The following is a 15,007-nucleotide window of genomic DNA, read 5'->3' on the forward strand; positions in this document are numbered from 1 at the left end:
TGTGTATCTAAATACAGGATTCACTCGCACATCAAAACAGGAAACTCAGTGTTTTAGAGTCTCCACTCTAACAAAGTCCAACACATCCCATTCACTCGTGCTAGAATTCAGTCACCTTTCATTAATCTAAAAACCAATCAAATAATTTGCATATCGGCTATTAACCCACTAAGTTGACAGGACAACAGAAATGCATGTTCAAAATAGTATCACAAAAGACAATTTCCCTCATACAGTAAATTACTTGTGCTGCTCAATCAAGCAGGAAGCTTCTCCCAATTTACTATATCAACAAATAAATTTATTGTCTGATCTCTGGTTGGTCAAACCAGGATCTTTTTTCCCCACAAAAGTTAAACTGTTGTCCTGCAACCTAGAGAGTCAATTTTTTGCATTGGATAAATTCAGCATTTGATAACAAGTGTCTGCTAAATTGACACTATTTTAACACTGATGAAAGATAACAAGCTAATTTTCATTGCATGGGTGTTTGTGTTATTAGGCAGGTCTAATGCATGTCTGTGGAGCTGCATATCCAGCAGAGCATGTTCTTACAGCTGCCTTTCCTACACACTTCTCTGCTATTATTTAATCATTTCTTAACTAATGTGCTGTGAGTCCACTGGTCTTTGCATCACACGGGGTGACTTGGACAAGATGATAAACAGACTCACGCTTAAGATGTTGTCTAATCTTCATAAGCTCTCTTGTGTTTGTGTTAGTAGGGTTAATGCATGTTCTGCTTGTGTGTTGTGATTCTGTATATATTTCTATTTTCGCAGTGTTTCAGACTCCTTCACAATTTTCCAACTTAAGCAGTCAGTTTTGTTTTCCCCAGGTTTGCTAACCCAAATTTTGATTTCCCACATTTAATAACAAAATTTGTGTTCTCACCACTCTCACTATTGTCCTCTGCCACATCAATAGTCCAATAGCAGGCAGTTTCTCCTTCAGCTTTGTCCTGTCCCTCCTCTGATGCGGTTGACTTTGTGCTAGTGGCTGAAGTGCTGCCGCTGCCTTCTTGGGCGACTTCTTAGCAGCTGCTGCCGGTTTCTTGGCTTTGGCCGCGGCGGGCTTCTTGGCTTTGCTCTCAGTAGCCTTGTTCATCTTGAAGGATCCGGAGGCCCCGGTGCCCTTGGTCTGCACCAGAGTGCCCTTTGCCACCAGGCTCTTGATGGCGGTCTTGACACGGGCCTTGTTCTTGTCCACATCGTAGCCTCCGGCAGCCAGAGCCTTCTTGAGAGCGGCCATGGACAGGCCGTTGCGCTCCTTGGAAGCGGCCACGGCTTTCACAATCAGCTCGCCCACGCTGAGGCCGACCTTCTTGGGCTTGGAAGTCATCGTCTTCTTCTTCTTGGCCTGAACCTCTGCACAGGGCGCAGGGCGTGTTTATGATGGAGCCTTTCCCACCACAGCACTGGCACGTTGAACGCATCATGAAGGGTCCATTTCTTTCATGTCGCTAGCCAGCATGCTAGCCGCATGTGGCTTGCCCGAGTCACTCAGTCCTTTCTGAGCATTTCAACATGCTGCCACCGCCATCTTGCTCGCCCCTCCGTGGAATTCATCCAATCAGACAGGAAGATGGGTTTGCTTTCTTCTGCTGCTGCTGTTTATCCACATTGCTGCTGCTTTGCTGGGACTTTTTGTGCTCAGGACTTGTTGCTGTCTCTTTATCATGTTATTGCTTTGGAGCTGCATTCCTTATCTTCAGGGAGGAGTGAGCTCGCTTGTGAGGTTGAGAAACACATGGCACTGTAAATAAGTTAGCCAGAAACTTGGCCTGCATGTTTCCAATGATGTTAAAGTATAACTTTCTTCCGACTGCTGCATGTGGAAAATTGATTCAGGTCTGCTTTTCACCTGAAAGTGACAAACTAAGACATGTTCATTATTATCATCACTACTTAATCAACACACATCTCTCTCTCTGTTTTTGTGAACAATCCTTTCTTAAAAGCAAAAAATAAAATCGTGGTTGTTTTTGGCTGATCAACACAAAACCTTTTCCCTATGATTTATTTTTCATCTACAATATAAATTCTTCCTCTTTTTCATCTGCATAAATAAATCACATGGCTGATGATACCATGGTGATCCATAAATATAATCACCAGTTTATTCAATTATTTTTAACCCAACAAAACAAATAAGATAAGATAAGATAACCTTTATTAGTCCCACACGTGGGAAATTTGTTTTGTCACAGCAGGAAGTGGACAGTGCAAAAGTTATGAGGCAAAAATTAGAATACAATAAGAATAAATACAGTACACAACTGTACAGAATAGAATAAAATACTATATACAGTAGAATACAATAAAATAAATATACAATAAGATAAAAATAGAATACAAATACTATATACAACTGAGTAAAAATACAACGATGACAGAAAGGATTATTGCACTTAGTATTATTGCATATGTATGGATGTGTGTGCTTGATCAGTTAAAGTCTTTATTATGGAGTCTGACAGCAGTGGGGAGGAAAGACCTGCGAAATCTCTCTGTCCCACACCGTGGGTGCCGCAGTCTCCCACTGAAGGAGCTGCTCAGTGCTGTCACAGTCTGCTGCATGGGGTGGGAGATGTTGTCCAACAGGGATGACAGCTTAGCCGCCGTTCTCCTGTCACTCACCACCTCCACTGGGTCCAGAGGGCATCCTAGAACAGAGCTGGCCCTTCGGATCACCCTGTTCAGTCTCTTCCTGTCCCCAGCAGAGATGCTGCCGCCCCAGCAGACCACACCATAAAAGATAGCAGAAGCCACAACAGAGTCATAGAAGGTCTTCAGGAGTGGGCCCTCCACTCCAAACGACCTGAGTCTCCGCAGCAGGTACAGCCTGCTCTGCCCTTTCCTGTAGAGGGCGTCTGAGTTATGAGTCCAGTCCAGTCTATTGTTCAGATGAACACCAAGGTACCTGTAGCTGTCCACAGCCTCAATGTCCATACCTTGGATGTTCAGTGGTTGCAGTGGAGAATGCTTGTGCCTGCGGAAGTCTACCACCAGTTCCTTGGTTTTACTGGCGTTGATCTGGAGGTAGTTCAGCTGGCACCAGTCCACAAAGTCTTGGGTCAGACCTCTGTACTCCTTGTCGTCCCCATCAGTGATGAGGCCGACTATTGCAGAGTCATCAGAGAACTTCTGCAGGAAGCACTGGGTGGAATTGTGGGAGAAGTCTGCAGTGTAGATGGTGAAGAGAAACGGAGCCAGAACCGTTCCCTGTGGGGCCCCCGTACTGCAGACGACCCTGTCCGACACACAGCCCTGAGTCCTCACATACTGTGGTCGGTCGGTGAGGTAGTCCAGGATCCAGGTAGTGAGGTGATGGTCCACTCCAGAGTTCACCAGCTTGTCCTTTAGAACCGAGGGAAGAATGGTGTTGAAGGCACCATAAAGGCAAACAAACAAGGCAAATAAAGGCAAATAAACAAAAACATGATGCTGATGCTACACACACACGAGTCAAGGTGCAGGAAAACTGCTCACGGGAACGCTGCACACTCCAGTTATCACAGTTATCAGAGCTCTGTTCCCCTCTCTTTGAGTAGTTCTCAGACAGCTCTTGATCTGATAATGTGTAGCTTGCTCATCAGCTCAGAAGAAAAAGAAAAAAAAAAAACCGCAACGCAACATCACACAGTAGTTGCATGCTCTGCCCACAGCGGCAAAGTCTTACACTTTCATATTCAATACAGCTTCTCCATCATGTACTATTAGATGTTTCATACAGGGTTCAGCATATTAGTTGTCTTCACAGGTGTGCTGTATATCTCAACAATGGCTCATAATAAGTCTTTCACACAGGTCAAGTGCCTATATGCACTTCATTAGTTTAAATATTTATCTATATCACTTCACCTCATATGTCATTTTACAAAATTTGAGCAACCACAAGCTTAATGTAGATTACTTTTAACAACTATCCACCTCAATTAAATCTATGGTCTGGCACACAGGCTGTTGTCGATCAGGGCAAGCTAAAGAGTTAACATTTTGTGTCAGCAAGGGGTGGGGGGAAAGCCATCCACCAGAGCATATCTCAAGTGCTACTGATGTGGGCTGGCCCTGTCCACACACTCCTGGCTGCTTAGGAAACCATGATAACAACAGCAGTCGGTGTCACAGACCACGTGTTCTACTCCGTACACACTCACACAACAACAACAACAACAAATATCCTCACTCACAACCAACAAAAATTAGGCCTATTGTCTCAACGCAGTCTCACACAGTGACCGCATGCTCTGCCGCACACAGTGGCAAAGACTTACAACGCTGTCTCACACAGTGACCGCGTGCTCCGCCGCACACAGTGGCAAAGACTAACAACGCAGTCTCACACAGTGACCGCGTGCTCTGCCGCACACAGTGGCAAAGACTTAAACTTACTTGGCGTTGCTTAGCGTGTAATATCAGCATCGAATCCCGCCGATCGCCATTCATCGAGGAGAAAAGACAGACAGCGAATCCACAGGAACTTCCTGGCTGACGTCAGTCTTTCAGCGTGTCCCTCCTCCCCTCGGTGAATGCGATTCCAGGGCTCCGGCTCTCGAAGGACCAATTTATGATAGGTTTGTAGCTTGAACCCATCCGCTGGAACGTTGAAGGCAATATAATTACACTGCAAAGCAAGACACAAGTAGGCAAGCTTCTTCATGTTTCTCGTGCACGGGAGAGAACCGGACAGGCACCGTTCCTTCGCTTGACCCCAGTTGCTCTCGTCCGTTCTCCCGTACCACTGTTCTTTTATTGAGGTTACATGAATATGCATAAGTTCATTAACATATGACGTCTACATACACACAAAGAGTACCTTGCCTGTGTGTGTGTGTGTGTGTGTGTGTGTGTGTGTGTGTGTGTGTGTGTGTGTGTGTGTGTGTGTGTGTGTGGACTGCTGATCAAAGGGTCAAACATCCTTGGTCAGGAAGAGGGTAGCCTCCCCCTCACCCTGGATGGTTCATTCTAGATAACACGGTGAGGAAGTCCTGCAGTTCATCTAAACAAAGAGCACTTAGACTAGAACAGACGCAACTACGTTAATCCTACCATAAAACAATAAGACACGGTATGACCTCTCATGCTCCCAAAGTGCTGTCTAATACACACAAAGTTTGCAGACTATCAAGGATCAAAACCTCTACCAATCTACAACTAATCACAAAACTCTAAGCATATATAAGTAAATATTTCTAAGCATAAATGACAATCAACAATACAAATCTAACACATTTCACCTCTCATCCTAGAAGCTTCTTCAGCTCTAACACCAAATGGTGGAGAATCCCAGGTATTTAAACCCTTGTGGGAGTTGTCCCTCAATAGGGTTAGAACCAACACAGACAAATCATGTCTAAGTGACTCCAGTTTGTTCATGTAAATGGGGAGTCCTCTTTCAACACGTTCTCATCCCAAAGTGTAACATATTAGGCCATGTGACAAATTGTCGGTATGTTACACTTCTGGCTACCCAAAACGTCTCTATGTTATGTGAACGGAAATGTCAGGAAACACGAGTACCGTTTGGAATTAATCTACACATGTACATTTCGTTTTACTTTCTCATCATTAATCACTTTGGAAAACACTATCTAATACGATTAAGACTGTGTTTATGTCATGATAGCTGTGTGGCAGGCAGGATGAGGACCCAAAATGCAAACTCACGGACTCAGGGGATAAACTCAAAATCACAGCTTTAATGCTGGAAGGCAGATCACAAGAAATACAAAACCTAAACCGGGAACAATAACTAACACTTGCAGAGAGACACAGGGAAATCCACGCAGCTAAGAGGGAGACTACGACACAGAACTGAGGGAGACGCAGACGCGGAACAGAAAACAAAAAGGAAAGCACAGCTCAGTTCAGGGGGCCGGCCGTGCACAAGGCAACGGCGACGACGTGGAAACAGTTCAGGGGGCCGGCCGTGCGCAAGGCAACGGCGGCGACGAAGGAGACGACGGAGCAGTTCAGGAGGCCGGCCGCGCGGAAGGCAGCGGCGGCGGCGGCGAAGGGGACTGAGCAGTTCAGGAGGCCAGCCGCGCGGAAGGCAGCGGCGGCGGCGAAGGAGATGACGGAGCAGTTCAGGAGGCCGGCCGCGCGGAAGGCAGCGGCTCTCCAGTGTTAGGCGTGCTGGCCATGGCCCGGTGGGCACAGGACCAGACGAGGCAGGACCAGACGAGGCACAAGCTGAAGCTGGACCAGGAGGAGCAGAAGCCAAAGTCGAAGCTGGGCCAGACGAGGACGAAGACTCTGAGGCTGGGCCAGACGAGGACGAAGACTCTGAGGCTGGGCCAGGCGAAGATGAGGCTGAAGCCGGAGTCGAAGCTGGACCAGGCGACGGTGAAGCAGGAGCTGAGACTGAGGCCGGACCAGGCGAAGCACAGGCTGGAGCTGGACCAGGTGTGGCAGAGGCGGAGGCTGGACCAGACGGCGACGTGGACGGAGACACGGAGGCCGCAGCTAGCGTGGATGAAGACACGTCCACTGCAAACGAGGACGAGGCTGCTGGGGGAGCAGCTGGTGGCTGAACGGGCCCCTCGGAGAGGTTCCCCTGAACCCCCAGCGGAGACGAGGAGCGGCTGGAGAGGTTCCCCTGAACCCCCAGCGGAGACGAGGAGCGGCTGGAGAGGTTCCCCTGAACCCCCAGCGGAGACGAGGAGGTGCTGTCCGGGCTGAGCAGAGCCGCCACCGGAGACGAGGTGCTGGAGAGGTTCCCTTGAACCCCCAGCGGAGATGAGGAGCTGCTGGAGGGGTCCTCCTGAACCACCAGCGGAGACGAGGTGCTGGAGAGGTTCTCCTGAACCCCCAGCGGGAACAGAAGCAGAGCCAGCAGGTGCAGAGATTTCTGCCTGAGGGGACGCTAACTGTAGCTGCACAGGGCACGCAGTCGGCTTGGGATGCAACCGCTGGGGCTGTGCAGGACAAACAGTCCGTCCAAGCTTTGTTAGCACGATGCTGTCCTCAACTGGCTGAGTGAGCTCACAAGAGCCTCCAGCAGAGGATGGCGGTGACTGAACGAGTTGCTGAACTACTAACTGAGCTAGTAACAGAGTTAATGACTGAGCTGATAATGGAGCTGATAACTGTGCTAGAGACTGAACTGGTGACAAAATAAGAAACTGTGCTAATAACTGAGCTACTGACTGCGTTATGGACAGAAATGCCAGTTGTAGTGGTAGTTGCGCTTGTGGTTGAGCAGGTGTCTGACTCTTAGCTGCTCTCCTTCTGGGAACAGGAACAGGTGCTAGGCCTGGCCGAACACTAGTCATCCCCACTCCCACCCGAGTAACTGAGACGGGTGCAGTAGTCGGCAGGGTCACGGCTGACCTCACCCGGGGAACCGGAACAGGCACAGGCGACGGCTGGGTGTCCATCAACCCCACCCGAGGAGCAGGTACGGGTGCCGGGATGAACGGAGCCTCTGCCAGGCTGGGGATAGAAGCAGGGACCGGCTGGACCTCAGCCACCCTCTCCCGAGGAACTGATACGGGAGCAAGGGAAAGCTAGGCCCGCGCTGCCCTGGTTACAGGAACTGGAGTTTGAGAGCAGAGTTCAGGAGCAGCAACAGACACTGGGAAAACCAAGTTATTGACGCCAAACTCAGTTTTAGGAGATCTAGGTTTAAAGCAAGCAGGTCCTAGGAAATCCACTGCTATAACACTCTCCAGGTTAGCGCTAGCAGTCCTGGAGGAGGTTAGCTCAGGGACAGTCACCGAAGCAGTTTCAAAACAGACAACATCAACAACTGTCTCTTGAGGAACGGTGTGCTGTCTAACACAGGTCAGAGAAGGAAGAACGCCAGAGACAGTTCTTTTCAGAATCGAGGCTGGAAGGACAAACACAGGTTGAGAAACAAAGTCAATTTTCATATAGTCCATAGGTGAACCAACTCGGCAGGCTGACTCAGATCGAACTGGATGGGGAGCCACACAGTCCAGGGACGAAGTAACACCCACAACAGTTTTCACAGCAACAGGTTCAGAGGAGTAGCGAACAGGATCAAGCATGCGTTGCCGTGGGTCACAAAACTTGACCTGATCAAGCAACTCTTTAACGCTTAACCCTAGTCTTTCAGTTAGCTTAGCAAAGGAAGCGACCATCTTGTTACCGCTCACTCGAGAAACTGAATGATTAAACACTGGTTGTGGACCTGACTGGGCACCACTGGACATGTCAAAAGACAGAACGGGTTGGCACATGAAACAGTTACTCGAAGGAGCATCAGTTACAGAACACTCAGTCTCAGATGGTTTGGCTGATGATGGTGGTGGTGTGTGGCTGAGTTCAGACTGGAAAACCCCAGAGTGTACAGGCTGGTTAAAACAGTTCTGTGGGGCTACAATGCTGGTAGCAGTGTGTGGGTGAGTCTGGTGTAGGATAGCTGTCTAAACAGGGAACTGAATACAAAAATACAAGAGAACTAAGAATACTGGGCCAACACGGCCCAGGACCATGACAGTTTAAGGTTAGAGATAAGGCTATGGTAAGGAATAAGATTTACGGTTGGGGCTGGAATACACGGCTGGAACGTGTATTACCACCGGGAGCATCATTCTATTCCCTGAAGTCACTAAATTAGCCCGATTCCATCCACAATCCGGCGCATATCATAGGTACATGCAAGGGTACCTTTTGCTTTCCTATGGGACACCTCGGGACGTGACAAATCATGGGTATGTTATGCATCGGGAATGAGAACGGTCTGCCTCTTCACACAAGAAGGTTAATAATGGAGTTCTACAAGGTTCTGTGCTAGGTCCAATCCAACATTATATATTATTACAACATATACCCTAAACCCATATACATTCATTGCTATGTACTGTAGATGACACCCAACTTTATCTATCCATGAAGCCAGATAACACACATAAATTGGTTAATACCATATACCGTTATTACCGGTAGTTCCCAACTTTAAGAAGGGGGACCAAAGGGTATGATCCAACTATAGGGCAATCACGCTCCTCAGCCTCCCTCGGAAAATATATGGCAGGGTGCTGTAATAGAGACTTGGTCTGTTAGTTGAACCCAGATACAGGAAAAGCAATGCAGTTTTTGTCCTGGTCATGGAACGCTGGACCAGGTCTATTCTCTGAAGAATATTTTAGGATACATGGGTGTTTGCCCAACTAGTCTACATCTGTGTTATGGAAGCATTTCACTGCTTTCTTTATAGTGGAAGTGATCCAATCAAAAATGATCTCTAAACCTTTTATATATTTTAGTTAACTGAAACAACTTTAGATTTAATCTACGATAATCTTAGGGTATTTAGTTTACTAAAACTAAAAGAATTTAGGTTCCCAAATTATGACTGAAACTAAACTAGATTCGAGGTTCGACTAGCGGACAAATGCTCCTTTCCAGCACCCTGGCATAGACTTTCCCAGGGAGGCTGAGGAGTATGATCCCCCTGTAGTTGGAACACACCCTCCGGTCCACTTTCTTAAAGATGGGGACCACCACCCCGGTCTGCCAGTCCAGGGGTACTGCCCCTGATCTCCACGCAACATTGCAGAGGCGTGTCAACCAGGACAGCCCTACAACGTCCAGAGCCTTCAGGAACTCGGGGCGGACCTCATCAACACCAGGGGCTCTGCCACCAAGGAGTTGTTTAACTGCCTCAGTGACCTCGCCCCCGGAAATTGGTGGGTCATTCCCCTCATCCCCAGACTCTGCTTCCTCCTCGGAAGACGTGTCAGTGGGATTAAGGAGGTCCTCAAAGTATTCCTTCCACCGCCTGACAATTTTCTCAGTCGACGTCAGCAGCGCTCCGCTAGCACTATACACAGTGCAGGTAGAGCACCGCTTTCCCCTCCTGAGACGCCTGACGGTTTGCCAGAATCTCTTCGAGGCAGTCCAAAATTCTTTTTCCATGGCCTCTCCAAACGAGGCTTTTCTTGTACAGTACTCAATCCAGGCAGTGCACAGGTTGGTCAGTCTGATCTTACAGTCTTGGGTGACTGCACTATCTACCAGTAGCTGGTGTTTTGCCCCTCTAGTGTTCCTGGCAATTCTTTTCTGTGCCCTGGACATGTATTGAGCCTTGCGCCTGTTCATTCTGGCCACTATGATGCCTGCCAGGAGCTTCCCTATGGTACTGAGGCAGGTTATTGTCTAGCGGTTGCATGGTACTGGTCTCTTCAGTAGCTCTGAACCATTTCAGGGCCTGGTGATGTCCTCCTCTTCATGTTTGATATCCTTTCTTTCTTAGTCTGCCACTATAATGGTTACTGGATCCTGTTAAGGGAAGCTGCTGTGGTCTGCTCTTAGATCCACTACCCACTGAGCATTGTTGTTATGGTTTGCTGTATTTCTTCGGCATCCATTTCTTTATCAGTTCCAGTCTGGTTTTAGAGCTCGGCATAGCACAGAAACCGCCCTTCTGAGAGTTTTTAATGATTTGCTTTTAACTGTTGACTCTGGTTGTGCTGCTGTCTTAGTAACCCTGGACCTGACAGCAGCCTTCGACACTGTTGATCACAACATACTGCTATCCCGCCTTCAACATTGTGTCGGTTTAAAGGGCACTGTCTTAAAGTTTTTCCAGTCCTATTTGAATAATAGGAGTTTTTCTGTTCACCTTGGTGAACTGTCATCTCCCAGAGCTCCTTTAACCTGTGGCGTACCTCAGGGGTCCATACTAGGCCCCCTGTTGTTTATTCTGTACTTGCTCCCTCTGGGCGATGTGCTCCGTAAACATAATGTGTCCTTCCACATCTTTGCCGATGATATTCAGATCTACCTCCCTCTGAGGTTGAACTGCAATGTTTCTTTGCAGCCGCTACTCTCCTGCTTGTCTGACATTAAGACTTGGATGACTCTTAACTTCTTACACCTTAATGAAAGCAAAACTGAAGTCATTGTGTTTGGGCTTCCTAAAGATCCCAACTTCTCTCTTGACTTTTTGGGACCCCTAACCTCCGATTGCACTTCTTCCATTAAGAGTCTTGGTGTTATTTTTGACAATGCTTTTAAACTTGATAAACAAATCAGCTCTGTAGTTAAGGGATCTTTTTATCATTTGCGGATTTTAGCCAAAGTCAAGTCTTACCTTTGCAGGAACGATCTAGAAAGAGTGGTCCATGCTTTTATTACTTCACGGCTAGACTACTGCAATTCCCTCTATGCTGGCCTAGATCGTTCCTGTCTACATCGCCTTCAACTGGTGCAGAACGCTGCCGCTCGCCTGTTGACCGGTTCAAAAAAAAGAGACCACATCACTCCGGTTCTCTGCTCTCTCCACTGGCTCCCAGTTGCCTTTAGGATTGATTTTAAAATCTTATTGCTGGCTTTTAAGGTTTTAAATGGCACTGCACCTTCTTACCTGTCAGAACTCCTTAGAACTTATCGCCTCAGGAGATCTTTGAGGTCAGCCGACCTGATGCTTTTAGATGTTCCCAGGTATAAATTAAAGACAAAGGGAGAGAGGGCGTTTGCTGTGGCTGCACCCAGACTGTGGAACAGTTTACCTCCTCACATCAGACTCTCCAAAAGCCTAGAAACTTTTAAAACCGCTCTTAAAACTCACCTCTTTTCATTGGCTTTTAGAAAGGTTTAATTTATTTGTTTTATATATTTTTATTTTATTTTTATCAGCGAGGTGTTATTACGAAATTGTGTTCTATTGTATTTTTATCTGTATTTACTGTACAGCACTTTGGTCAGCCTTGGTTGTTTTTAAATGTGCTCTATAAATAAACTTGACTTGACTTGACTATCACACCTTTTTGCATTTCTTATAGTTAACTTCAATTCAATTCAATTCACTTCAATTCACTTCAGTTCAATTCAATTCAGTTTTATTTATACAGTGCTAAATTGCAACAAAGGCCAACTCTATGTGCTTTATATTTAAAGGTAGACCCTACAATAATACATAAAGAGAAAAACCCAACAATCATATGACCCCCTATGATCAAGCACTTGGAGAGGAAAAACTTCCTTTTAACAGGAGAACCCTGTCCAGGGAGGAGCGGCCATCTGCCACGACTGATTGGTGTGAGACAAGAGAGACAAAGAAAAAGACATGCTGTGGAAGAGAGCCAGAGATTAATAACAAGTATGATTCAGTGCAGCGAGGTCTATTGACACAAAGTGAGTGAAGAAGAAACACCCAGTGCATCATGGGAATCCCCCAGCAGCCTACACCCATTGCATCATAACTAAGGGAGGATTCAGGGTCATCTGATCCAGCAACTATATGCTTTTGGAAAAAGGAAAATTTGAAGCCTAATCTTAAACGTAGAGATAGTATCTGTCTCCTTAATCCAAACTGGAAGCTGGTTCCACAGAAGAGGGGCCTGAAAAATGAAGGCTCTGCCTCCTATTCTGCTTTTAAATACTCTAGGAACAAGCCTGCAGTGCGAGAGTGAAGTGCTCTAATGGGGTGATATGGTACTATAAGATAAGATGGGGCCTGATTATTCAAGACCTTGAATGTGAGGGCAGGATTCTGGATTTAACAGGGAGCCAATGAAGAGAAGCCAATATAGGAGAAATCTGCTCTCTCTCTCACCAGTCCCTGTCAGTACTCTTGCTCCGGCATTTTGGATTAACTGAAGGCTTTTCAGCGAGTTTTTAGGACATCCTGATAATAATGAATTACAGTCCAGCCTGGAAGTAATAAATGCATGAACTAGTTTTTCAGCGTCTCTCTGAGACAGGATAATACTAATTTTAGAGATAAAGCAGTCCTACATATTTGTTTAATGCGTGTATTGAAGGACACATCCTGGTCAAAAATGGCTCCAAGGTTCCTCACAGTGTTACTGGAGGCCAAGGTAATGCCATCCAGAGTAAGAATCTGGTTAGATGCCATATTTCTAAGATTTTTAGGGCTGGGTGCAATACCCTCAGTTTTATTTGAATTTAGAAGCAGAAAATTAGAGGCCATCCAGGTCTTTCTGTCTTTAAGACATTCCTTAATATCTATAATTATAAATAGCCATAATTAAGAAACTTCATTTATTCAACTTCAGAGTCTCACACTTGAACATCTAAACAAGAAAGGTCATAGTTCCATGTTCTTTACAACTTTGATGTCTTATGATAAAGGTCTGCCATGGTTGGAGGCATGGAGATTGGTCATTTAAAAAAACTTACAAGAAGCTGAATGGAATATGGTTTGTTTAAAGTTTCAAACACAGTCAGTGAATATGAGAATGACGCTATTACAACACAAGTAGTTAATGTGAACTTATGTCACCCCTGACTAGTTGGTCTCCTGATATCCCAGACACATCTCTCATCCCTGATGAAGACTTTTTAGTTGATACGTGTATGTAATTTTTGCTTGTTGTATTACTCCAACAATTTCATAATTTACAATATTTTTTTTTATCAAAGATTTTGATCATTCTAATTAACAGAGTGACTCCAAAATCTTTCTCCTTTCATTGACATACTGGAAATGTTTAGAAGAAATAGGCACTCCGTTTTGTTGTCTATTGGCCTCCTCAAAACTGAAGAAATGCTGGAAGACTGTTGTTAGACTATATCTGATATTGTTGGTATGTAGCTATCCTGTGAAGCAAAAATGTGTGCTCTTGTATATACCAATACAATACAACTCGAGTAAACTCTAATTGACTGTGGATTCCTGTAGGCCAGGGGGATGATAGTCTTATCATGGAGAAAAATGCAGGTGCCTTCAGTTCATGTATGAATGAAATAAATGGCCACTGATATTACAATGGAGAAACTGACTTACTATAGTCAAAGGAAAATAGCAGAATTTGAAGACATATGGAATGGAAACCCTTACTTGAGTATCTGAAGTCCCCAAATGCATATTATAATATGGTCTTCTGCACTGTTAAAATAAGAAGGGACGTTTAGCTAGCAAAGAGCTATTAAAAAGGTGAGCGTGGTCACTTCCATTTAGGAGATGCCTTTTGAGTTTAAAGTTGCTAGATAATAATGTAGATTATCTACATGATAATCTACATTATCATGTAGATGCTAAATTCAGGTAATTATTCTATCTGAACTGAGCACTAAGTCAGACAAAAAGTCTGAGAAATCAGAGTAAGGGTCAGGAGGATGATAGACAAATACAAACTAAGCTTTTGTGTTTTATTGTTAGGGTGTACGAGTCTTTTGGTTGAATAATAAGCTTTCTGCACCCTCCTTTATCTTTATTTTCCTTAATGGTTATGGCTCCTTGGTTACTAAAGGAGTTTCTAATTTGGACACTGCCATTCTTGTTCATAGCCTTGTTACTTCTCGGATTGACTACTGCAATTCACTTCTTTTTGGTCTTACTCAAAAATCCATCCATAAGCTTCAACGTGTCCAGAACTCTGCTGCCCGTATTATCACCAGGACCCCTTCTATTCACCACATCACCCCTGTCCTGTAGCAGCTTCATTGGCTTCCAGTCAAATATCGCAGCAATTTTAAAATACTTTTGTATACATTTAAGGCTAGTCATCATCTCTCCCCTCCATATCGCTCTGATTTGGTTCATCAGGGTGTCTTAGATCCTCTTCTTCCATTTCTCTCTCTGTCCCCTTCCCCCATCTTGCCACCATGGGGAGCAGGGCTTTCAACTTCTCTGCTCCTTGACTTTGGAATTCTACACTCAAAACTCAAAATTCTCAAAACTCAAAATGAATAAGAACAGAGAAGACCTTAAATTGTCTTAGAAATGAACTTTTAAAGCAAGATTGGAATATTGTATATGAACAAACAGAAGTTAATAAAGCTTACGAAGGATTTTTAAGAACATTTAACACATTACTTGATAAAAACTGCCCAGTAATTGAAATCAATAGGAAACACAACTATGCAGGAAGACCATGGATGACAAAAGGACTACAAAATGCCAGCAAAAAAAAGAATACCTTATATCGAGAATTCATAAAAAAGAGAACAATAGAAACTGAAATGAAGTATAAAACTTACAAAAATAAATTAACTAATATAATGAGATCCTGTAAAAGAGAGTATTACATTAAAAGGTTAGAACACAATAAAGATAACACAAGAGATAT

General features: G+C 45.2%; 1 pseudogene; it reads right to left on the reverse strand.

The window, feature by feature from the left end:
• Positions 1-582: 582 nt before the first annotated feature.
• LOC112436039 (histone H1 pseudogene) lies at positions 583-1,465 on the reverse strand (annotated as a pseudogene).
• Between the last annotated feature and the right edge of the window lie 13,542 nt (positions 1,466-15,007).

Source organism: Maylandia zebra, linkage group LG15 (genome assembly GCF_041146795.1).
Source record: "Maylandia zebra isolate NMK-2024a linkage group LG15, Mzebra_GT3a, whole genome shotgun sequence".
NCBI classification, from domain to species: Eukaryota; Metazoa; Chordata; class Actinopteri; order Cichliformes; family Cichlidae; genus Maylandia; species Maylandia zebra.